Consider the following 23,190-nt stretch of genomic DNA (forward strand, 5'->3'; position numbering starts at 1 on the left):
ATAATGTGAAGAACACCACACATAAAAAAATCGAAAAATCCATTAATACTTTTTACAGCTGTGCATAAACATGTGACTTGAAGCTGGTGAATATAAATAGAAGCGATAATCAGATGAATTATTTACCTTTTGAAAACAAACAAATGCTTTTATGTGCTGTGAAGTACTTAATTGGATAATACAAATGGGGTCTATGATTCAAATGTTGTAAGAGAATGAAAACTGAGAAAACAGAGTCACGGAAATAAGAGGCGCTACAAAGGAGGGGGTAAGGGGGTCTGCCGGGCCGATAGCTATTTTCGTTAGATTGTTTTGACACAATGCTCAGTTTAATTTGTTTTGATATTGTCTGGAAATTGGAAAATGCGAGAGAGAGAAAAAACACAAAGAGTTACTGTGTATTTTGATCCCAGTATACCAATGATGGGTTCTCTTGAGATGTAGGGGTGTGCAAGGTTTTTATTAAGTGAGCAAAGTCTTCCATAATTCAATTCTATTGGGCTACACGCCGTTCACAGAATTTCTTTCTGATTAGTCCCCAGAACATTTTTTTCACATAGACTGGCAATATTTCATTAAAAGTGCTGAAAATAGATGTGAGGTTTTCTCATTAGTTAACTTACCAAGTGGCATTAAGCCATTTTCATTATGCTTTCGAAACTGGATGAGTGTTGGCTATATTTTTTCCAGCACCTTTAACGAGGCGCAAAAGTTTTGATTTTCTCTTGAAAATCCTTATATGGAGGAATTTGCGACCTACAGAAGTAGTGATGGCATTTTCCAGAATATTGGGGAGTTTTTGAGGGGGAAGCCCTTGTACAAATCTAATGAGATGATAAACCACAAGAGTGAAGGTCTATTGCCTACCTGCCAACTCAGACAGTGCCACTGTGTGACACACGATATAGCCTCCGATGTAGTCACCCGATGAGGAGCCGATATCACATGGTGGTAACAATTTGAAAACCACTGTAAATAGTGGTTTTATAGCTCGGTTTCCGAGGCTTTGAACTGCCAACATCCATTAAGGAGTGTGAAAACACCCCAGGACATCAGCACCAGCCTCTGCAATATATATATATATATATTTTGGGAGAGGAGGGATATTTGGAGCAGGGTGTGGTTCAAAAGTGGCCCTCATGTACTTCCCTCACAAGGCCCTGCCCCCCCCCCCCCCCCCCACAGTGAGATTTTAGTTCAAGTTGGCAGGTATGCTATTGGGAAGGTAATTATAGCAACTTCCTACTCAGGATTTAGGTGCATTGGTAGCGCCATTGGTGAGCATCCTATCACTACATTCCATTAGCAGTGGACTGCACTTGATGTTATCTGGGTCCACATACCACAGTCCTGCACTTATTATGTACCAGCTTCATTCTGGGAGCTGCACTCTTCGTGCACTTCAATTACATTTATACGCCTGAGACAAGACCTACAAAAGGCCATAAAATAATATGAGTATTTTATAATACTATTGCACTGTATGTCAAGGCTGATAATCACTCATTTAAATCAAATTCCTGAGTTGGACGTGGTCCTATGCATGAGTGGGAGCAATGACTTGTTGAGTTCATGATGGTCTGGTGTTTCTCTAACTGTTGCCAGAAAAGTATCTGTTTCCAGCAGCTGTGTCTATCAGCATCTACAAAGACGTAAGTGGGTAGCTCCATCTTCAGTGACCTGATTTAATTTCCTGCGATGCCATCAAGGGGGCAAAGATCCTATGACAATTTCTTGTGACATCATCTTTTGGCTAATATGTCATTAATTTTGAATCCTGAAAAATCCCACCTCCTTTTGGTCACAGGTTGTTGGCAAGCATGGAAATGTGGCAGTGGAGAATTGATTTAAGAATGTGTTTGTGACTGGAGTCATCCAGACATCCCCTTTTGTTCTCATGTAGAGTTTTCACTGAGTTTGTGCTACTTTATGTACCTCTGCATCACTAGTAGACATTTACATATATGTGTTTTGTATTGTGTTTTTTATAAAATGATCTAGCTGCCTCTCTCATCACGCTGATCTTCTCCTCCCTTTGTGAGGTGAGGTGAGGTGAGGGTTCTGAAGGTTCATTTTCAATGTGCTGGTAGGGTCATCCATAGGGGTTTGGAGTACAAGTCTAAAAACCAAGAATAAAGTGTCAATGTATTTAGTAACTCTGGCTGTGGTTTTTGTGTGGCGTAAACCTAGCTAAAAGGCAGCTTAGCATCGTACAGATGCAAAGATACAGTCCCAAAGTGATTACTGAGTTGCTGGGTTCTCAGTGGGCAAGTGGACTCCTAATGTATCTTTATGTACCGTTCTTTAAAGAGGTTTGTCTTCAGCTCTTCCTAAAATGGAGCAGTATGGAGGTGCCCCGACAGATACAGTGATGTGGTTCTGGACCCTGAATGCATAGAATGCAAAGACTGTTACTGAAGTCTGCTTGTATGCATATGGTATGGTATCACAAGACCATTTATGGCATGCATGTGCTACTGGAATCCTATCTCATAAAATATTAAATTGGGGTTTTCCTTGGATATATTGAGGGATTGGTGTATTAGATCATGGGAACACAAAATTACGTAGATCAGGAATGGAGGTCATTGGTGGTAAATGGATGAATATAGTGAAATATAACTACTTGTAAGGTGCACTCTGTACTCAGTTATTATAGATACTGTCTCAAGTACAGAATTTTTCACCAGCAAATTCTCCCACTTAAAGTAAGTCTTACGTGGGCTTCTCCATCAAAACTCACTTTTTGCAGGATTTTATATCCATATATTTTTTAGAACTGTGTATGCTTCGCAAACTTCCCAAGGTTGAGAACATTATTTTTAAAAAAATCTTCACAAAGTGGCAGAAAGAAAGTTCTTACATTTTCATGTCCCCTTCTTGCAGTTTGTAATTTTGCAGCTTTGGAGTTGTTGAGTGATCACAGAAGGTTTTGCAATAGTTTCTGTGCAAGGAATGGGTGCTGTGGTGGTTGTCCTAGCATTTAGTTACTTTGAAACAGGCATGTAACAATTATTTGACTACTTTACAGCACTTGAGATGATGGACGAAAAGAACACTTAACGAGTAAGGGTGTGTGGGGTTAATTTACTGATGAAGCTATGTAAAGTTCGCAACTTTTCTGCAGCATGAAATAACGAAGTTTCAAACCTTGTTAAATCGATATTTAACAAGGTTCACACATTTTGCCCCAAGTTTTTTCAAATTTGTGTTTGACAAGTTAAAAAACAAACTTTGTGAGCAACTAGAGTGCTAACATTCAGAATTTATGGCAAATGTGTGATGTTGCCCCAGTGTCACACACCCTAGGCTTGAAGGAGGGCAGATTTGCTTTTGTGGTCTGCGCTTTTTCAAGTGGCATACTGCCAGGGTCGGATTGGGACCAAAAATAGGCATGGGCAACCCAAAGAGTGGCCCACATTCGGGGAGCACAACCTTTCACAAAACAATACTGGGAAGTATCACTCGGCTAATTTTTGGAGTAATGTGTGGTAAATTACACTTTTGTAGCATGTAGGATCAGTAACATAAGTTAAGACTGGAAACATGGCAGCTGTAAAAACTGACTACTTATTAGCAGTCTCAACACCATGTAAAAGGTTATAAGAAAAAGGGAAAAAGTGGTATGGAAAGGCAGGAAACTGACAGCTAGAACATACACATAATTGTGCGAACTCCAACTTTCCGCATTTTTCTTCAGTTTACAAGGCTGGGAGAGACTGTTTTCCTACCCTCGGAGTCTACCCAGTACCAGCAGCTGAAACATAACAGGTCAGGCAGTGGAGGTTAAGTAACTAAAAAACACGTAACTAAAATAACAAGCATTTGCAATGCAATAGGTCTCGCAATTACACGAGTTAAAGCTATTGGCATTGTAAATGACAATGCCAATAGGCATTGTTATTTGCAATGTCAATAGCTCAAACTCGCGTAAATGCGAGACCTAATGCATTGCAAATGCTTGTTTTTCTAAGTTGGCAAAAATAGTCAGAATAAATGCAGAACAGCGCACGGAAGAGGACAGGTTTCCCGCCTCCGTGCCCCGCTGCACTCCTTAAGCATAACTCACGAGGGGTACACAAAGGGCATAGACAATGAGGGCCGTGGGGAGCCTGCTTATACCTCGCTGGGGTGGTGATGAGAAAAGCAAACCCATTCTTTTTATTGAGCCAGCCCCACCCTCCTCGCCTCCCCTCATGCACACTCCCTTCCGAGGGGGTCTGTGCCGTACAAAGAGTCTTCCCTAAACCCTGTGCCCAGGTGCACCTCTGAGCCGCGCGAGCAGGGGGTCCGAGTGTGTGTGGGGCTCAGCCTCACCCGGTGCACCCACTGACACACTGGTAGGTGTACAAATGCCGCATGCTGGTTACAGCGCAGGGGGTTAATGCTCCTAGCACACCCCGCTCCCCAGTCTTCTGTCCTGTATTCTCAGCCCGTCTTACGCTAGCCTCGCGCCTCCTCCTCACACGAGTAAACATTTGGCTAAAGGCCTCAGCTCAACCTGAATGGCGGGGGTGGCCTTGTGAAGTGCCTCGCGCGCCCCCCGATCGCTGATGGTTTTGTGCTGAAGTACACAGCTGATAACAAGCCTGTGACCCCGGCGGCGGCCGGGCCGCTAGAATTACAGGGTAACCAGGCGAAAGCTGGCTGCAATACACATATATCATAGATGTTGGGAATCTTTGAGCCGCTGACTATCTGTCAGGTCTTGCGAATTCGTACTGCCAATACAGCTCTAGGTGGGATTTCGTGGTGATGAAGGGCGGGTAGATGTGCCCAGGTGTCACTTCTTCTGCTTTTCGTTCGATTAATGTATTTAAACACCCCTTGCAACCAACAGGCACTTTCAATGAGATTCATCTCGGGCAGCGCTGCGAGGTCATATTAGTGCAATGCAACGCTGCACAGATCTCTGTAACATAACATTCTAGTCACCTACTCTGTCATGGGGTATAAATCAACATCAGGGCTTTCTATCTTTTAAAATCTGCGCGCCAAGCACCCCTCCCTGCCCCCGGCCCGTTCCCTACAGAAACACCTGGACTCAGAGCTGATGACGCACATCCCATGCACGCGACCGGCCAGGGTGCACAGAGAAGCGCGTGGCGCCACGTGAAGTGCTTTGCATAATGGTACAGTTACAAACAAGACCCGCGTCTACTCTCAATCGGTGCCCGCCCTTTGCATATTAGCCTCGAGAGACAGATGTTTTTCCAAGAGACAATATGAAAATTACCCTCTGAAGAACATCCCGGCGGCCGGTGGGCCTCGGGTCCCAGTGACGAAGCCTGCAAATCCAAGTTACAATAAAAGCATGTTGACTTTTGGGTACTCTTGTGTAGCCAGAGGAAAAAGTGAACTTTAAAGCTGTTCATCGTATGATGAACTAGCCGGGCATACTCCAGAAGGAAGGGCACGTGAGGGAAGAGAAAAGGGGCAATTTTGCAAGGCTAATGTCTGGTAGGACAGGACCGGTGACAGCCTGACAAAAACAGATATGCTTTGAAGTCACTGCAATCCTCTTTCCATCAGGCCTTGACGCTTCCATATGGAGGGTGCATGTCAATTGCCTCTGACCCAGTTCACATCCCAGCCAGTGGCGTAGCTAGATCTTTAGGTGCCCATGGTGGTCCCTGCGTTTGCTGTCCCGCGACGGCAGTAGGTAAGAGCGGGGTGTAATTTCTGGGTTTAATATGCCTGATCAAAATATTGTAACGTTGAGATATTTTGGTACCCAATTGATGATATATGGAGAAAAAAAAGTGATGTCATTACGACGTGTGCTCTGCACTGAAGTGTGTCTTTCAGAAGGAGACCGCACAAGTACCGTTTTGCGCAGCTCTTAGTTTCAAAATCCTATCCTTTATACTGAATGTAATTAAAAAAAAATACATTGCAATGTGAGACTCCAAAAGCCCTGTTCCTGTACGGTTATCATTTGTGGAAAAGCAGCTCGACCGTGCATATATCAAAAGTGTCTGGGTTGCAAAGACATGCGTTTTTGTGTATTTTCAAAGCACTGCCTATTTGGGTTTACCCTGTCGTGTCTGCAGAAGGGAAGCAGCTTGATTATCATTTTGACATGAAAGAGTGAAGATGGACAAAGTAAACGATTGTGACGAAGAGACGTGGGGCAGAGCAGAAAGCAAGCGCCAATCCGCTATGAGTGGTGTAATCAGGTCTTCGGACACTCGTGCACGGGGCAGTCAGTACCTGAAGTTCTGCCCATGTATACAAGTCGGGGGCAAATGACGTGGGAAATGGGTAAAAAAACACAAGACAAGCCCGCCGCTGGAAAAAAACATGAAGCTGACGAGGAGGGAGTGGGAGGGGCTTTCACTGAAAGTGACACGGCAGTGAAAGGAAAACAAACAAGCCCGGCGGAGCGTGGCGCGAGCGCTTGGCAGGGCAATTTAAAACGACCCATTGCTCATTGAAGGTGGGAACAGGCTATGCGTGCAGCCAGAGAAAATAAACAAACGAGAGGGGAGGGGGGAATGCCAGCAACAGAGGAGCCCGCGAAAGTGAAAGTGATCACGATCGCTACGAAGGAAAGACACATGGCGCTGCGCGCGTGCACTTTCACGTGCACTGTAGCTTTAGGCCACGGCAGCACTTTGAAAAGCCCAGATATAAAATGTCTCTTAGAGCCTTTGGCTCACGAGACCTAAAAACTGTGAAATGTTGTATGCTGTTTGTGTATGTGTGACAGGTTATCTATGTGAGTTAGAGCAAGTGAGAAAAAGTGAGACTAAATTAAAATTAGACAGTGAGTAAAACTGAGTGCAGGTGAGTATGAAAGAGAGTGACTTAGAGAGAATAAATAAGGGTGATGAGTAATTATTGGCATTAGGGGACCTGGGCAAAATGTTGGCACATAAGAAGTAATTACTGGCTTATGGATGCCCCTGATAAAATGCTGGTGCTACCATACTGGAGATTGTTCTTGGCATTATGGAGGGCATCCATAGAATATGGGACACGGGAGGCAGACAACCATGACAAAATGCTGGTCTTGAAATACCAGTTGTAATTTTGACATATTGGCCTCCATCTGTTTATGGACACAGTCATTGACGAAATTCTGGCACTGGCATATTACATGAAATTCTTAGCATTAACGGGGAGTGTGTACCATATAGGAGGCATCCATCCCAAAATGTAGACCCTGGCAAAATAGAAGTAAACGTTGACCTACATGGATGATGGGCACCTATTGTAATGAAAACGCCTTCAGTATTCTTGTTGAATAAATGCAGATTTATTAGTTGATGAGAACACAGAAGAAACATGGAGCTCCCTCACAGGCTCAGAGTAACTGCCAGTCCAGAACCCTCAGAGCTGGTGGCACGCTCCAGATTAGAATACTTGGCATGCGCCACATATCGAGAATTCTACATATGCATAAATACAACAGCAACCACTGCACAGTTTGAAATAAATAGTGTCAACTCCTGTTGAGCGTTTACCTTCATTGACTTACCATTAAAGTATCATTAAAGTACTTAAATATTTAATGAGTGTCCTTTTGGTGCCTATGATTTTTGAACACATTTATATGCAAATTGTGCTTTAAAGTATACTATGCTGCTTGTGGGCTGGACGCATGGGGGCTGCGGTGAGAATGGCCCAACAGTTAGAGCAACACCTGGTCTCTCAGCAAGGCCTCTGCATACTACCTCCTCTACCCCACATACAATTGGTTGAATGTGATCACAGAGAAGTGATCACAGAAAATAAATAGTTTCTGGGTAGGCCCCTGGGCCTAGGTGAAATGGCTCATTTGCCACAAAACCTGACCTAGCAAGCCAGCGAGGTCTCTCAGCCTGTCCACTCTCCTCTCTGCCCACCCACCTTGGTCTCAGTGTGATGGCCTGGCAGAGAGGGGGTATGGCAGACAGTGCTTCTGTGCTGGGCCGCCCCACTCCAGTCTCAGAGGGGTTGAGGTGAGAATGGCCGAACGACCAGAGTAACACCTGGATCCCCAGTGAAGCTGCTGCACTCACCTCCCTCTCCCCTCCATTGTGGCCTTACTGTGACAGCTTGAAGGGGGTGGAGGAGGGTAAGGGCACATCTTCTAGCTTCAGAGATGGCCCACGAGGGCCATGTTAAAGATGGCCCAACCACTGCCACAAAAAAAACGGTTTAAAGCTGACACTGACCAGGGCCGGACTGGCCATAGCAGGCACCGGGCATTTCCCCGGTTGGCCGCAAGAGTGGGGGCCGTTTTTGGGCCCCCGGGGACCGTTTTTGTTACAGGGCCGTTTTTGCAGCAGAGCTGCAAAATCGTCCCCTGTAACAAAATTGGCTGAAACCGGCCCTGGCAAACGGCTCGGCCGCACCCGCCAACCCCTGGGGGGCCGACCGAGCACTTTGCCAGGGTTGATTTTGGTTCCCAGTCCGGCCCTGACACTGAGCCATCAGCCGGTGGCCAAATGGCTGCTTTACCAATCTGACCCTGCTAAAAAGAGTGTAGTACTTCAACGGATTTGCACACCAAACAATTTAGTAATCAACACTGCATTTTAAATCATGTTAACAATACAGAGGTATTACTGAGTATGTCTGCAAAGTGAGAGCCAAGAAGTAGGAAAATGCAGTCTGAACACAATGCAATGCTCCTCATTGCCATGTGAAGATTGGGCTGGCAGGAGTCTCAAAGATCATTGCAGACATGTTGCTTTGATGTAAGGGCAGATATGGGGGTCTTTAGGAAGTCCACTTAAATTGAAAATGGTGTAAAGAGTTCCACCTCCAGGACCCCACATCCACAACCTGACATCATTAAACTGGGACAGGAACAAAGAAGACTGCTTCAAAGGAGGCCCTGTATACAAAGAGGCGGAATGCTCCTCTGCCATCAGTGGGCAGAAGAGGATGTGACAAACTAGTTACGATGACCTGCTCTGAACACATGCGTCGATCTAAACCTCAACATTCTAGAAGTTCACAAACCAAAACATCTGCCTCTCAAATGCTCCTGGATTTTGTGGATGTCACAGCATCTCACACAGGAGCTAAAGAACCTTACTGTCATTTAAAACGTATTCAGAGGTCATCTGTGCCCTCGTGGGCAGCAAAGATATTAGGCTTACAAGTTATTTGGATGACAATTAAATATGACTCCGCACCAGCAGGCTGCAGAAGCCCAGACGGCTGTGAAGGTCTCAACCATAAATCTATCTGTAAAGTAATGGACTGTCTCATTCTGTTTACAAGTGATTCCCTTTCTAAGGTCACAAAGAAATCAGACAAGATGAAGAGTTACTAGTGAGACGGTGCATGTCCCACAGACTGTTCATTGTTCTAGTTCTGAATAAGGGGCTTTCTAATCTTAGAATGTTGCTGCTTGAGTCAGCCTTGATCCAAAGACATTTTGATAACATAACTGCTTTTCACACATGGTTGATGAACTACCATGACCAGTCCGTTCAATTAGGTGCTCATCTGACCAGTTTTGCCCCCCCCCGTAATAATTAACATCTTCAAATGATATTGATCAGTCTGGAAAGTGAAGTTAAGGCCAAAAATATATGGCGTCTCAATCCTCAAAGCAGCATCGTTTGCCTAGTTCTTCTCTCCTTGTGGTAGGGTTTTAGGTACTGGCGTCTTCTCCTATTTTCAGTTGAATGTGTTGATCTCAGTACTTCCTAACACAAACATGTACGTACTGTCAAGCACGTTTACCTGTGATTGGATCTTTGTAGAGGAGAGGCACTGAGAAGGTTTATAGGAAGGTTTGATGTTTTAGCTAAGCCCTTAAGATTTTTCTGATGGTTTCCTTCTATGAACTAGAGGGAATTGAATTGAGTCAATTGTCCTGTCATCAACCAGCCGAGAATAACCTGCTATTTGTGTGCAGACTCGATCTCCCCACTACTTATTGGTGGATTTTATGTCGTAAACCATCCTCTAACATGACATCACAATCCCAGGGTCAGAACTATCTTGAGGACTCTTCCCAAGTACTAATGGGGCTCTTTACAGCTGAACTCAAGTACAGTTATATTGTACAGGGAGATGCAAACAATCTTTCATTCTAGTCAGAACCGTACTTACCATTCTTTAGAAAGTGGCAGACACACTGTTCAGGCCAACAGTGGCTGCTCGCCGAGGGAGTGCTGTGGGGCAGTGGGGTGGGGTGGGGGAGGGGCAGGGTTGGGGGTAATGGACTTGGACATACCACAGACAGGAGTAAGGTAAGTAATTAAATAAATAAAATTATTTACCTTGCGCTCGCTGCATCGCCAACTCAACTAACCAGTCATAAATGCACATGAAATTGCTGCACCTTAGGACTATTATTAAATTGCATGTGACCTACTTGATGCCCCCTTGGGTGGTGTACAGCTTTTAAGCGAGTTAAGGAAACAAGGCAGGACCTTTTCCATTCATCATTGGATCAGCATATATTGATATGTAAACAAGAGGACGTAGTCTGTTTTGATGAAAATGTTCTTCAGTTCAAAGTGTATTATTGGATGGAAAGTGTTTGGGAGAAGTGATTTCTCCAGAATGTCCACTTTCAGAAAAGGATGATACAGATATTGTTTCTGCAATGTGGACTCAATGGTTCGTTTCCGTTTGGTATTCCGGCGGCTTAATGTGAAAGTGAGGCAGCAGCAGTGAGGAGAAGGCTATGCTTTCCCCTTGAGAAGCACAAAAATGCCGCAGCCCCAAACAGCCACCTACAAGGGGAAACATATTACAAGGAAAAAAAAGGAAGGCTTCTGCATGGTGCTGTATGCGGAGAACCATCAGGTTTCACACCAGGGTTGAGTGCTTGGTGGAACTTTAGCCATTCGCATTTCACCTGGTAGTGGGTCACTGGGAAGGATTCGCCCCCTACTCTGCAATCCGTTCCATGCTCGTGGGGCTTTGAAGTTGCTCCCCCAACTCTGTAAATGGTTCCATGCTTGTGAGGCTTTGAAGTCAGCGATTTAAGGGCTGGCATCAGAGACTGCGAGAAAGATGAGGAAAAATTAAAAATAAAAGTAATTAAGCAGAGGGAAACACTTAAAAGCTGCCAATTTGACGGGGAACATAGATGTCGCTTCAACACTAGCTCTTATAGCAAAAACCTGGAGATCACAAGTAAAATCAGTGTCAGCCACGGCAAGAGCAGATCGCAGTTTTTCATCCGCGCCATTGGTCAGAGCTAGCAATAAGTCCACTGAGCTCTGAGGATGATCTCTCAGTAACATAAAGAAGGAGAGTCAGGCTTGGCAGGCGTCCCTCAATATCAGACGGAACACCTGGGGTGGGCTCACTGACAGGAGTGGAAATACATAAAGAGTGTACTGAGAACAGCAGAGTGATAGAACATAAGGAAACTGAGAAGGAGAATGAAGCTAAAAAAGATCTGCTGAAGGTTGATATAATGGATGCAACCGCTCCGGTGAATGAAAGCAAAACATAAGAGTATCCGCTGTTCGCGAAAGGGAAAGTAGTGCCATCCAGTCCTCTGGTATGGGTCTGCCAGTATCCTTACAGACTCTTGCTCAAAGCTCAATTATAGGGCCATCGTGGTCCCAGGACAGTGACTTCCAGGAACTGCAGCAATCTCAGTCTCATTCGCAATATCAGACTCTTAAACCAGCCTCTAGCTCAGAGACAGTCTTGCAAGGCCAGCCCCAGCCCAGCCCCAGGCCTTCGCATCATCACGGTCCCAGGAGATGCTGCATCTGAATGGGAAGAAAGGCGTGAGGTTTACTACACAGTGGAATATAGAGACAATGTTAAATGTCATTCTGGACAAAATTTGAGAGCTAAAAGCTTCCAAAACAATTTAAATTGCAGCCTTACACCAACGGATATCTAAAACAGAAGAAGGAATGCAGGAAGCTGAATCTACAATTTTGCAACTTGAGATCAGATTAGCACAATGAAGGAGCAAGTCAACGAAGTAAGGAAGCAAAAATCTCCATTGGAAAATAAAATTGAGGAGCTAGAAAATCACTTGTGTCACTCTAATCTATGCCTGGCTGGAGTTCCGGAGGGCTGTGAGGGTGCGCTGGTCCATCAATGGTGGGTTTATTCATCAAGATGCATGTTTTGCTCCCTATTTTGTAGCTACAAACATTTCTTCAGTAGCAATGTAAGGGCAAGGGACTAGTGAGGCAGCATATTTAGCTTGGCATTATGGCACTTTATTTGTATATATGATATTGGTGTTTTAAATGATTGGCCACTTTTGAAATAATGTTTGATCCCAATTTTGTAATCCATGGAGTTCAATATCACCCCCTATTTATTTGTATTTAACGTCATTGAATCGGCTTCTCTGTATTTGAATATTCTATGAATCTGCTCAATAAAGAAAAATAAACAAAATTGATTTAAAACCCTTGATTTCTTATCAGAAGTGTACTTTCGAAAGAGTCCAAAGCATAGGGGCCATATTTATCGACATTTCACGCAACGCAGCAAAGCACCTTGCTGCGTTGCATGAAAAGCAGAGGGCAGGAATGCGCCATATCTATCAAGATACAGTGCACCTCTGCTCTCTAGAGCCTGTGCTATTGCACAAAGGGCTGCCTAGAACAAATGCAGGCACCCTTGTACCATGGAGCAACAGTGCCTGTGTTACAGTCAGGATTGTTTTTGTGCCGGATGGGACACCTTCCTTCTCAAAAACAATCCTCTGAGGCTGTTTCCTCTTTCAACGTGTGCTGCAGATTGCAGCATACATAGAAAACTGAAAAACTGTCGCGAAACAAAGATATTTCACCTCATTACACAGGGGAGGCGAAGCACTGTGACGCATTCCCAGGTCCATTAGTGATGGTAAATCTGTAAACCTTGGAATGCTAAAGAATACATGGGGGGATGTGTGGGAACACCCATGCCCCACCCATGGAACGCCTCTCTGGGACAAAGTAATGCAAGGTAGCGTCTTGTGCTGCCTTGCGTAGCTCCAGATTTACCAAGCCACACAAGGTGTCTTTGCATGGCTTAGTAAATCTCAGCTAGGGTTTGCGTCCCCCTTGTGTGACATGTAAATTGTTGATGAATACAGCCCTTAATTTTTAAAATTCTTCACACATTTTCCCTGAATTCTGAATTGGTTGCTACCAAAAATACAAGTTGGCCGTCGAAAACTGTCAAAATTAAATCTTTACACTCCAAGCCAGTTAACTTATATGATGAGCATCTTGTGGCAAACAAAGAATGTTTCTTTGGTCTAACTGTCTTCTATTTTAATATAAAACTATGGAGGTTAGAATGCAAACATTAAAAAAACGCCTAGAAAATCACTCAAAAAGTGTTTTGAATACTCTGGTTTCTAACATAATAAATAGCAATAATTAAGATTTTCAAGAATGAAAAAGAAATGTGCACAAGTTATCCTGTGTAAAACCACTCCATAAAATGTAATGGAGAGTGTGGTAGCTGTGATCTAATATTCAATTGCCTTATGTAAATAAAATCTAAACTACTGTTTTTGTAAAACATTTCAGAACCCTCTGCTTCCACACTACTCCTGCTTCACTTCTGAACATGTAAAAAAATGCTAACTATTTTTAACTAAAAAATCTAGGACTGGATTTGATACATTTTAAAAAGCCCAGTCTTGGAACATATAAGCAGAGCCACTGGAACGATGGGATTGTGCAGCTGTTGTGTTTTTTGCATTAATAAAGATTTGCCACATTTGCTACGTAATCCATCATCTGCTCCAATATCTGCAGATTTTAACAACAAGTGTTTCTAGCTTAAACGGTTCAAATGTTACTAAAAACGCAAAAACATGTGTTTGCGTGCAGTGGAAGGCACTTTGTAAAGGTTGAGTGGTCACCTTTCTGTTGTTTATTGCTATATGTGTGTGTTAAACTGGTACTAATGAGGTGCAACCAATACCAAGGCAGAGTTTACAAGTGTAAAAATGACAGACTAATGAAGCCAGACTATCACAAAATGTGCTGTATTATGCTGCATAATTTGCCTTTTCTTGCCGCATAATTTAATCAACCATACCACATAATTTGGCCCTCCTCTGCTGCACAATTCCAGTGGCCCTACATATAAGGGATAATGTATCCCCTGTCATAGATTATACAGATATCGAAAGTCACTCAGGAGTTCCATAATCATAGGGAGGAACAAGGCCGAAAGCTGAGTTCCTTTATAAGGTTATGAAATTCTGATTTGTCTTGCAATGTCCTTAACATGTACACCACGTGGTACTTTATTTCATATGATACTTGGTCACAACATCACCTTTCCCACAAACCACTTAAAATCTTGGTGCGTAGCTCTTTTATATTAAAGAACGAGCCTGTTTGCAAGCATGAAGCATAAATATAAAACCTCTAGTGCAAAATTAAACACATCAAAAACCTGTTAGATATTTGTTGCAAACAGATATTAGTAACAGTTCAATACAATTTAGCTTTATTTAAACAAAAAAAAGCTGCATTACCTCGGAACCTGTAGAAAGATTCTAGCTTTCCTCTATCTAAAGAGTGCAAAAAATAAACATGTTCTCTCTGCTTGTCATAGTAAGTTAAAAAATTAAACAGAGTGAAGAAAAGCAACTTGTTACTTTAAATAGAGGCTTCAATTGTGCTTCGTGACCTGACCTGCCTTTCACCATTTCTACAGGCTCTGTGTAGTGGTGGAAATCATACAGCAGAAGACTACAGGTGCAAATGAAAGTAAGTTTATTTGTAAAGGTCCATCATGTCCTGCCTCCAAGGCATCCCAGCTGCAACTGACTGTACTGCAGCCAGGTACCATGGAGAAGGAATGCTGGGCATGAGCCATTACAAATAACAATTACAAAACTAAACATGGTGTGAGGCAGCACATGTGCGCAGGCAGTGACAACTGAAATATGATGTAAACACTAAGAAAGGACTACTTAGAATACTACATCATCTTCCCCCTTATAAACAAAACAAAAATAAAATAAAAAATATATAGGATTTAATGCACATAAAAAGCTCTGTATTTTGCCAGCATGGAAACATTGTGAGAGGTCCTGACATTCCCTAGAGGTTTGATTACATCAGTGAGCTCAGAGGACCTGGTCTTAACACATTCTTTTGAATTACCTGTCAATGCTGATTCAAATCTATTTAATTCTGCACTCACTTTAAGAGAAACACTTGAAGTAGAAATGTTTCTTTCTAATACAAATCAATCATCACTATTTTGATCTCCATTTCCCTTTGTGTGTGCGGATTTTCCCAGCTTGCTCATGAGTTAACCTCACAAGGGCTCTTTTGCTCCACCAACCTCTCTCATTAACCAAGACTGACCCTCTTGCCACTCTAATGATTTGCACCGGTCCAGCAAAAATGTATTGTCCCTTTTTAACTCTATTGGGATGTTTGATCCACACCTAATCAGCAACCTTAAAATCTATATTTTTAACATCATGCATTTTGTCATAGTGACTTTTATGGGCTTACTGGACTCCAGCCACTCTCTCCTTGACCACCTCAGAGATTTTACAGTGACAATCTTTCTCCTTTGGTACAAGGTCCTTGACTCAGTCTGGACAAACATGAGATCTGGGTGTTCTCTTTCTTAAACAAAAAAGAGACATACCAGTGGTAGAGTGTGGAGTCAGATGGTACACCCAAACATTTTTCCTTAGAAAATCTTCTACTGGAATCCTTCTAGCTAAAGTGAATTGTATTAATTCCTTAAGAAACCTTTCCATCAGACCATTTGAGGTTGGTGAGTATAAAGCTAGCATCAAATATCTGATGTGATGGTTCTGAACAAATTCCATCATTTGTGAAAACACAAAATGTGGTCTGTAATCAGTTAACACATCCCTTGGTGGCCCCTCAGTTTCGAAAATGTTACTTCAAAATTTGATATCTGTGACAGTACTAGTGGTAGGAACAAATTCATTAAAAAAACATTTTGAGAAATAATCAACTAAGACCAACAAAAATCTCTTGTCCAAGGGCAAAAGATTGAATGGGCATGCAAAGTCTAAGGTAATCTTAGGCCACACCTCATCAGGCAGTGGAACAGTGTGCAGGGGTGTATGATGAGTGCCCCTGTGTTTGTCAGACAGTAAACAAGTACAGCAATCAGAAATCCACTTGGCAACTTGTGAATCTAAAGAAGGTCACCAAAAGAACTGTTTTAAGTTTTTACAGGTGACTTCCACCCCCAAATGACCTTGGTGGGCAGCTTTCATAAGCTAACAGCCGAAGGAGGATCAGTGACATAATTATGTAAGAGAAAGCCATCTGCAATGGGTAGTTAACAATACCAAGTAAGCGTGCACTACAAACTGCATTTACCATAATGCTAAGGGGCAAACTGTTCCGGAAGGTCAGCAGTGTGCTCCCACCCCTTCCTGTGCAATGGGTAGTTCACTTTCCTCGTGCAAGAAAGGTCTGAGGGGAACAGGTAATGACCATTTCCGGGGCCATCATTTTTTTACAAAGTCCATTACAGTAGTCAACACTTTGTCTTCTTCAAGAGCAGACAGCCATTCTTCACAAGAGACCAAACCAGAAGAGCCTACTATGTCATCTAAAGTGGCCACCACAGACTCTACGTCTTCATTATCTTCTGATTCTTGAAGATCTTGAAGTGGCATTCTAGATAAGAAATCAGTTTTACAGTTCTCCCCACAAGAAATTTAGTACATTTTTAAATTGTACTCCTGTAACCGATGGTGGAGTCTGAGAAGCCTTGCCGAAATCTTTCCTGATACATTGCCGTTAAGCAAATGTATAAGGAGTTTGTGATCGGTAGATAAATCAAAACACATGCCCTAAAGAAAAGTTTTAAACTTTTCAATGGCCCATGAGCAGTGCCATCCTATCAATAGTGCTATAGACTAACTCCGGAGTCTTCAATGAGAGGGAGGCAAAGGCTACAGCATGTTCTCTGTCATTGAATTTTGAGAGAACAGCCCCTATACCAACTTGCCTCACATCCACCATAAGCATACATTTTCTTTCAGGTCTAAAAGAGGGCATAGCTGGTGCATTAGTGATTGATGATTTGATTTTACCAATTGCTTGGTCAGTGACATCATTTGAAATGAACTGTATATCTTTCTGCAATAGTTTCCGAAGCGTTTGTACAACCAGAGCAAACCCCTAGATGAACCTTGAGTAGTACTCACTCATACCAAGGAATGACCTCAAGGTGTCTTTGTCCCTTGGTGAGGGTTATATCCTGTATAGATTCTACTAAAGACAATTTGGTATTTATGCCATTTTCAGAAATGTGGTGAACCAAATAGTCGAATTCCAGCCTCAATAAACAGCATTTCTCAGTCTTGTGAGTGATGCCCATGTCCTTAAACACCTCCAAAACTTTGTTAACAATTATCCTATTTTCAGCTACTGTGTTAGAGAACACTAATACATCCTACTGGTAGGCTTCGATATCAAGTATGTTGGAAAAATGGAGTCCAGCACCTCTGGAAGACACTTGCAGCAGATGCAAGACCAAATGACAACCTTAAACATTGGTGAGCCCCAAAGAGAGTGACAAAGGTGGTGAGGTCTTGCAAACCTGATGCACTAGGACTTGATGATAAGCAGAGAATAAGTCCAACAGTGTGATTATTTTTGCACCGCTTATATTTGCCAATAACTCATTTATGTTGGGTAAAGGGTGACAGTTCACAATCACATTCTTGTTAAGAGTACACAAGTTCAAACAAAGCCTAAAGTCCCTATTTTTCTTGCGTACAAAGGCAATGGGACTTACCTGCTCTGAGGAGTCTGTGTGTGCATAACACCTTTCTTAACCAGTTTGTCAAGTAGGCTTTTGAGTTCTGACCTTACAGATAAAGGTACTGGCCTACACTTATGAGACACAGGTATGGTATTTTATTCTGCGTTCACATTTGTGGATGTAACCAATTTAATTAGTGAAAATATCTATATTACCTCTGACAATACAATGTCCCTTTGGTTACTAATTGATGCCACCAGCATGTTATCACCATAACAGAATTGGGTGAACCAGGAACAAGCATCAAATCCAATCTTGCTAAGTCTTACCATCCCACAATATTTTTACAATATAATTCCCTTTCTCAGCTATATATATCTTGGTATATATTTGCTTTCCTAAACATTCCAAATCCGCCCAGAACAAAAGAATCATGTTACTATTCTGATCTCCATATGCCTTAGAAGCAGGGCTGGACTGGCCGTAGCGAGCACCGGGCATTTCCCTGGTGTGCCGCCAGGGAGGGGGCCGGTTTTAAGCCCTTGGGCCGTTCTTGTTACCGGGGCCGGCAATATCGGCCTCCTGTAACAAAATCGTCCGAAAGCGGCCCTAGCAAACAGCTCTGCCACAGCCCCCCACCAGGGGCCAGCCAAGCAGTTTGTCAGGGCCGGTTTCGGTTCCAAGTCCGGCCCTGCTTAGAAGAGACATTGGGAGCAAGTAAAGATTTTGTTTTACCCCATGTTTGATCATAAAACGTATGTGAAACAATTGTACTAGGTGCCACTGAATCTGCCATCATACTGAGTTTGATAGAACCAATACACACATCACATAGTGGACCTTTGACTGGTTTTACTTCCATTGAATCCACCTCAAGTGTGAAGACAATCACTGAGAAAGCCTGTGAACATTCATCCATGACAGATGCGATAGCCACAGAATTCACACGAGAGCCAGCCCCAGCACTCCTGCAGACCCCTTGGAAGTGTCCTATTTTATGACACTTACTAAATTTTTTTAATAAAGCCAGACACAAGATTTTGTGTCATTTTGTAATTTCTATCTGCAGTTACAGTTTCAGGAATTTGCACAGAATTCAGTGCATGTGCAACAGACTCAGGTGCAATACATTTGCTGGAAATAACTGAATGTTCTATGGTCTTGGCCATACACAATACTTCAATTAGAGTGGGATCACGAAAGCTAAATAAGCGTTCTTGGATTTTTCTCAAGTGGCGACCGAAAACAAATTGATCCCTGATGAAAGTGTCAAATGTGGCCCCGAAATTTAATTTTGCTGCAAGAATCTGAGAGAAAAAACAAACTCTTCAATGGACTCCTCCTGAATCTGCTTCCTGTTGCTAAAATTAAATCTTTCCAGCAGTACTCTTGGCTGTTCTGCAAATTTGTTTTTAGGTCTTATGGTTGCCTGCAAATACTAATTTCAATCATTGCCATCCCCAGGAGGTGAAAGAGCAGGTAAAGTGTCATATATCTGTTGACCTTCAGAGCCTAGGGGCCTCATTATGAGTTTGGAAGTTGGAGACGGGACTGCCGATGTTTTCTCCTGTCTGGTGGGCGGTTCTTTAGAGTTCCCAGGGCGGTGCAAATGAAATTGGCACCGCAATGGGAACGTCAAAGGCAGTACCTGCACGGCATGGACTGCTGAAGTCCATGCCTTGCAGGTTCTGGTGTGCACGCACACAGGGGCACATGTTGTGTGCTTCCAGAAGGTGTGAGGAACCTGTAAGGCCCCCGTTGTTTCCTTACCGCAACATTTTTCGTGGCGGTCGCACCACTATGAAAAAGTGTGGTGGTGAGGAAACTCAGAATATGCTTGGCGGGGCTGCAGCGGCCCAAGCATATTGCAGCCTCCAGACCGCCATGCCACTGCCAGAGATCTCTGATCCCTGGCGGTTGCAGTGGTCCCAGGGCGGCCCGACTGCCTTGGTCCTAATAGGGTAGTCGGAAGACCCTCAACGCTGCGCCCCCACAAGTCAGGCGGTTCACGGACATAAACCCTTAACTTGCTCTATCGAGTCGTTTTTTTTCTTTTAAGTAAAAACAAATCCGCGTCAATAGCCACTATAAAACTTTCAAAGCAGTTGAACCATTTTTCCCGTGAAGGTAGAGGTTTTCCAGGAGTTTGAAGAAATGGTTGAATTTTAACAAACTGTTGTATGTTGGACATTTTGAATGCTGAGAAAAACTATTGAGTACTCCTTGTCTTTTATTGGGTGCTCCTCCTTAATTGTTTTTTTTTTTTTTAAATATAGAAGTAAAATCAAGGAGGTATCAAACCTTGAGTAAAACCAGGACCGGGCTGACAGGGAATGAGTAAAACTGGCAGAAGTTCAATGCAGGCGACGCTCGGCTCCTAATGAATTTTACCCTTGTCGCTAAATATCTAGTAGTGGAAACCACACACTAGAAGACTCCAGGTACAGATGAAAGTAAGTTTATTCACAAAGGTAAGAGCTCACGTCCCGCATGCCCTGCCTCCAATGGATCCCAGCTGCAACTGACTATAGATTAGCTGGGTACCATGGAGAAGGAATGCTGGGCATGAGCAATTACAAATAACAACAATTACAAAATGAAGCATGGTGCGAGGCAGCGCATGTGCCCAGGCAGTCACAGCTGAAATGTGATGTAAACAATAAGAAGGTACTACGTAGAACACTACACTCTGTCAGCAGGCATTGTGACATCAGAACTCGACTGTAGGATCTTATGATAGTTGAGTTCTGACGTATTTTCTTTAGAATCGGCAACTAGGTGCATCACAAGTCACCAATTTTAAAGAAATCGGAGATTACTGTTTCTACAGGAATTACAGAATCCAATGTATTATAACACATTCTTTAACTTGAGAGTTAAACTTGTATAATCAGAATGTTGGTTGCTGTGGTAACGTTAACTTGACTGTAAGAAGACCTGGAGGAGTGACTTCACCTTACCACCTCCCTGTAGATCAATCTAATTTTATACACACAGGGTGAAGTCCAATATACATGAAGGAGCATTTTAAACTCATGTGGACCAAATAGGGAAATGAAATTTACATCAATCCAACGAAAATTACCTTTCAAGTACGACAAGCTGTCTGGTAAACAGTCTGAGAATCATCTTTCCACCTCCAAACTAACAGCTCAAATTTAATGAACCTTATGAATAAAATAAAAAAGTAACAGTGAGACAAGCCATGTCTGCAGAGAGCGATGCCTGATGAGGAATATGACACAACAGGGGCGATGAACAAATGGAATTTTGATTTAACACCAGCTCCGAGCATAGGAGATTGAATTGCAATATTATCAGACATGAATGCATCTTCTCTGAGCCGCAGAACGTGGCTGAAACTCCAGAAAAACATCTATCTTTGTCCTTCTTCTATTTTTGCAAGGGTTCTGTTGCTGTGCATCTCGGTTTCTATCCAAATCCACTATACTTTCTCTCTTTCTCTTGTTGTTTTTGCCCTTATTATGTTCACATGTGCTTGTTGTTCAGGTCTGCGGTCATTAACTTTCTTGTCTCTCGCTTTCTTCACCCTTGTTTTTTTCCGCCAGCACTCCCTGCACTTTAACTTTTCTTACTCACTTATCTTAAGCACTTCTGTTAGGGTGACTAAACGTAAACATCGTCCAAGCTATCTTCGGGAAGTTTTACACTAACTTCAGGAAGTTAAGGAATTTTTCAGAAATAAACTTTGCAAAAAGGTGATGAAATGAGCTTTCCTTGGGAGAAAATTGTCTCAAAACCAACTTTAAGTCACGGAATGTGTCTCCTAAATGAAGTTGTGATGAGAGAATAGCCCTCCCTTAAAAAATATGTATAGCTTAGAATTTGTTTCTAATTGTGGACAAAATTTCTAAATATTTTACTTCAGTTAATCAGTAATTTTCATGTGAATTGTGTTTTTTATGCATATTATTTAGACAATTAGCATGTATGAAATTGTATGCAATTTATTTCCTTAACTGTAAATTCCTTGCGAGATACGAGTATCAATGTATTGAAATTATGCATAATATGCATAAACCAATTATCGAGGTTTGCACAAGTTTACACTTGCAAATTAATTATGCACTGCATTAATCATTTTTTCAAAGTTTAAATTAATGCTGCATTTTATTCTTAGATTTTAACCTAAAAGCAATATGACACACTCCATGTCATGTTTAGAAAAATGCACAATTGTCAACATTTGCAGTTCACAACTTAATTTTGTTTAGGTCGAGCATTCGAGACATCTTGTATATACTTTAGTATATACTTATATGTGTATATACTTTGTGGGCACTGGAGATCAGCCCTAGGACTTGTCTGCTTCTGGTTAGGGACTTTTTTTTCTGTTCAGCTGCCTGTATTTAACTGTCTTAATACAAAATGACCAGCAGAAGTCAGTAAAATACCAGAATCGCTTTCTGCTTCGGGACTTTTAATTGAATGTATGACGATACTACGCGATCATGTTGATCGCGGTATCTTACAATGCGGGCTTTACAACGCAAGTCGTTTCAACTTTCGCTGGAGGGCACTGGATTTAGTGATAGTACGATTTACGATTCCAACACCAGTCTACGTACAGTAGGGAAGGTGTTGGATAGTAAATCATACTATTACTTAGCTTACAGCGCCCTCCAGCGCAAGTCGTTGAAACGACTTGCATTATAAAGCCTGCGTTGTAAACCTACCGCGGTGAAATGCCTGCACTGTAAAGGTAGTCTCCCCTTTTAATTTTTCTGACAACTGCCTCTATTCAACTTTTTTGATAGAAAACGACCAGCAGAGGTCAGTAAAATACCAGAATCACTTTAGCATTCTCTAGATTCCAGTCCATAGAAATTGTCTTCCATGAGCACCCGTAGACAATAATATTTTTTCAAATCTTGGATTTTCAGTGATATGACCCCTGAAGGCCCTGATTTTATATTAAAAACAGAGCTTTGGACTATACCATTCCCCGCTGAAAGGCAATATTTCTCTCCATGTGTTCCCATACCCGGCATGTCACGCAGTTTGGTGCTTATTTTCCCTCCATGTCAACGAACAGTAGATGTTTCAGCACCCAGGCTAATGTGCTGCATAGCTAACTAAATACATATAAGGTCCCAAAGGCGAGACCGATTGCATTGCAAATGCTTGTTTTTTAAACTATGCTTGCTTTGCTAAGCACAGCGCTTGCAAAGATTTTGTTTTAAAAAGTAGGGCGGCTGCATTCTCCCCTCACAGCAGCTGCCACAAGAGGAATGGTGGTGCTCTTTAGTATCCATTGCCCATGAAAAGCCAAAACCCCTGCATGTCCATGGCCACAGCCCTCATTCATCGCCCTATGCCCAGCAAAGTCAGGGCCTTCTCCTGGCAAGTTCCTGGTTTGCTTGCCCTTCCCCACTTAGTGTCCCCAGAGCACAAGCACACTGAAGTCCCACCCTGCCCCCTACTCCCTCATCCGACAAAATGGTCTACTGTTTTGCAGTTACATGTTGTCCTTCCATTGAGTGATGAAATATCAAGCCACTGGAA

The 23,190-nt window shown here is 42.7% G+C and overlaps 1 protein-coding gene across 1 annotated transcript in view; it reads left to right on the forward strand.

The window, feature by feature from the left end:
• The window catches only part of LOC146856778 (protein CEPU-1-like), a 927,479-nt gene that overhangs the window by 397,130 nt on the left and 507,159 nt on the right, over positions 1–23,190 (forward strand). The gene's annotated exons all lie outside the window — the stretch shown is intronic.

This window comes from Triturus cristatus, chromosome 3_2, assembly GCF_964204655.1.
Source record: "Triturus cristatus chromosome 3_2, aTriCri1.1, whole genome shotgun sequence".
Lineage (NCBI taxonomy): Eukaryota > Metazoa > Chordata > Amphibia > Caudata > Salamandridae > Triturus > Triturus cristatus.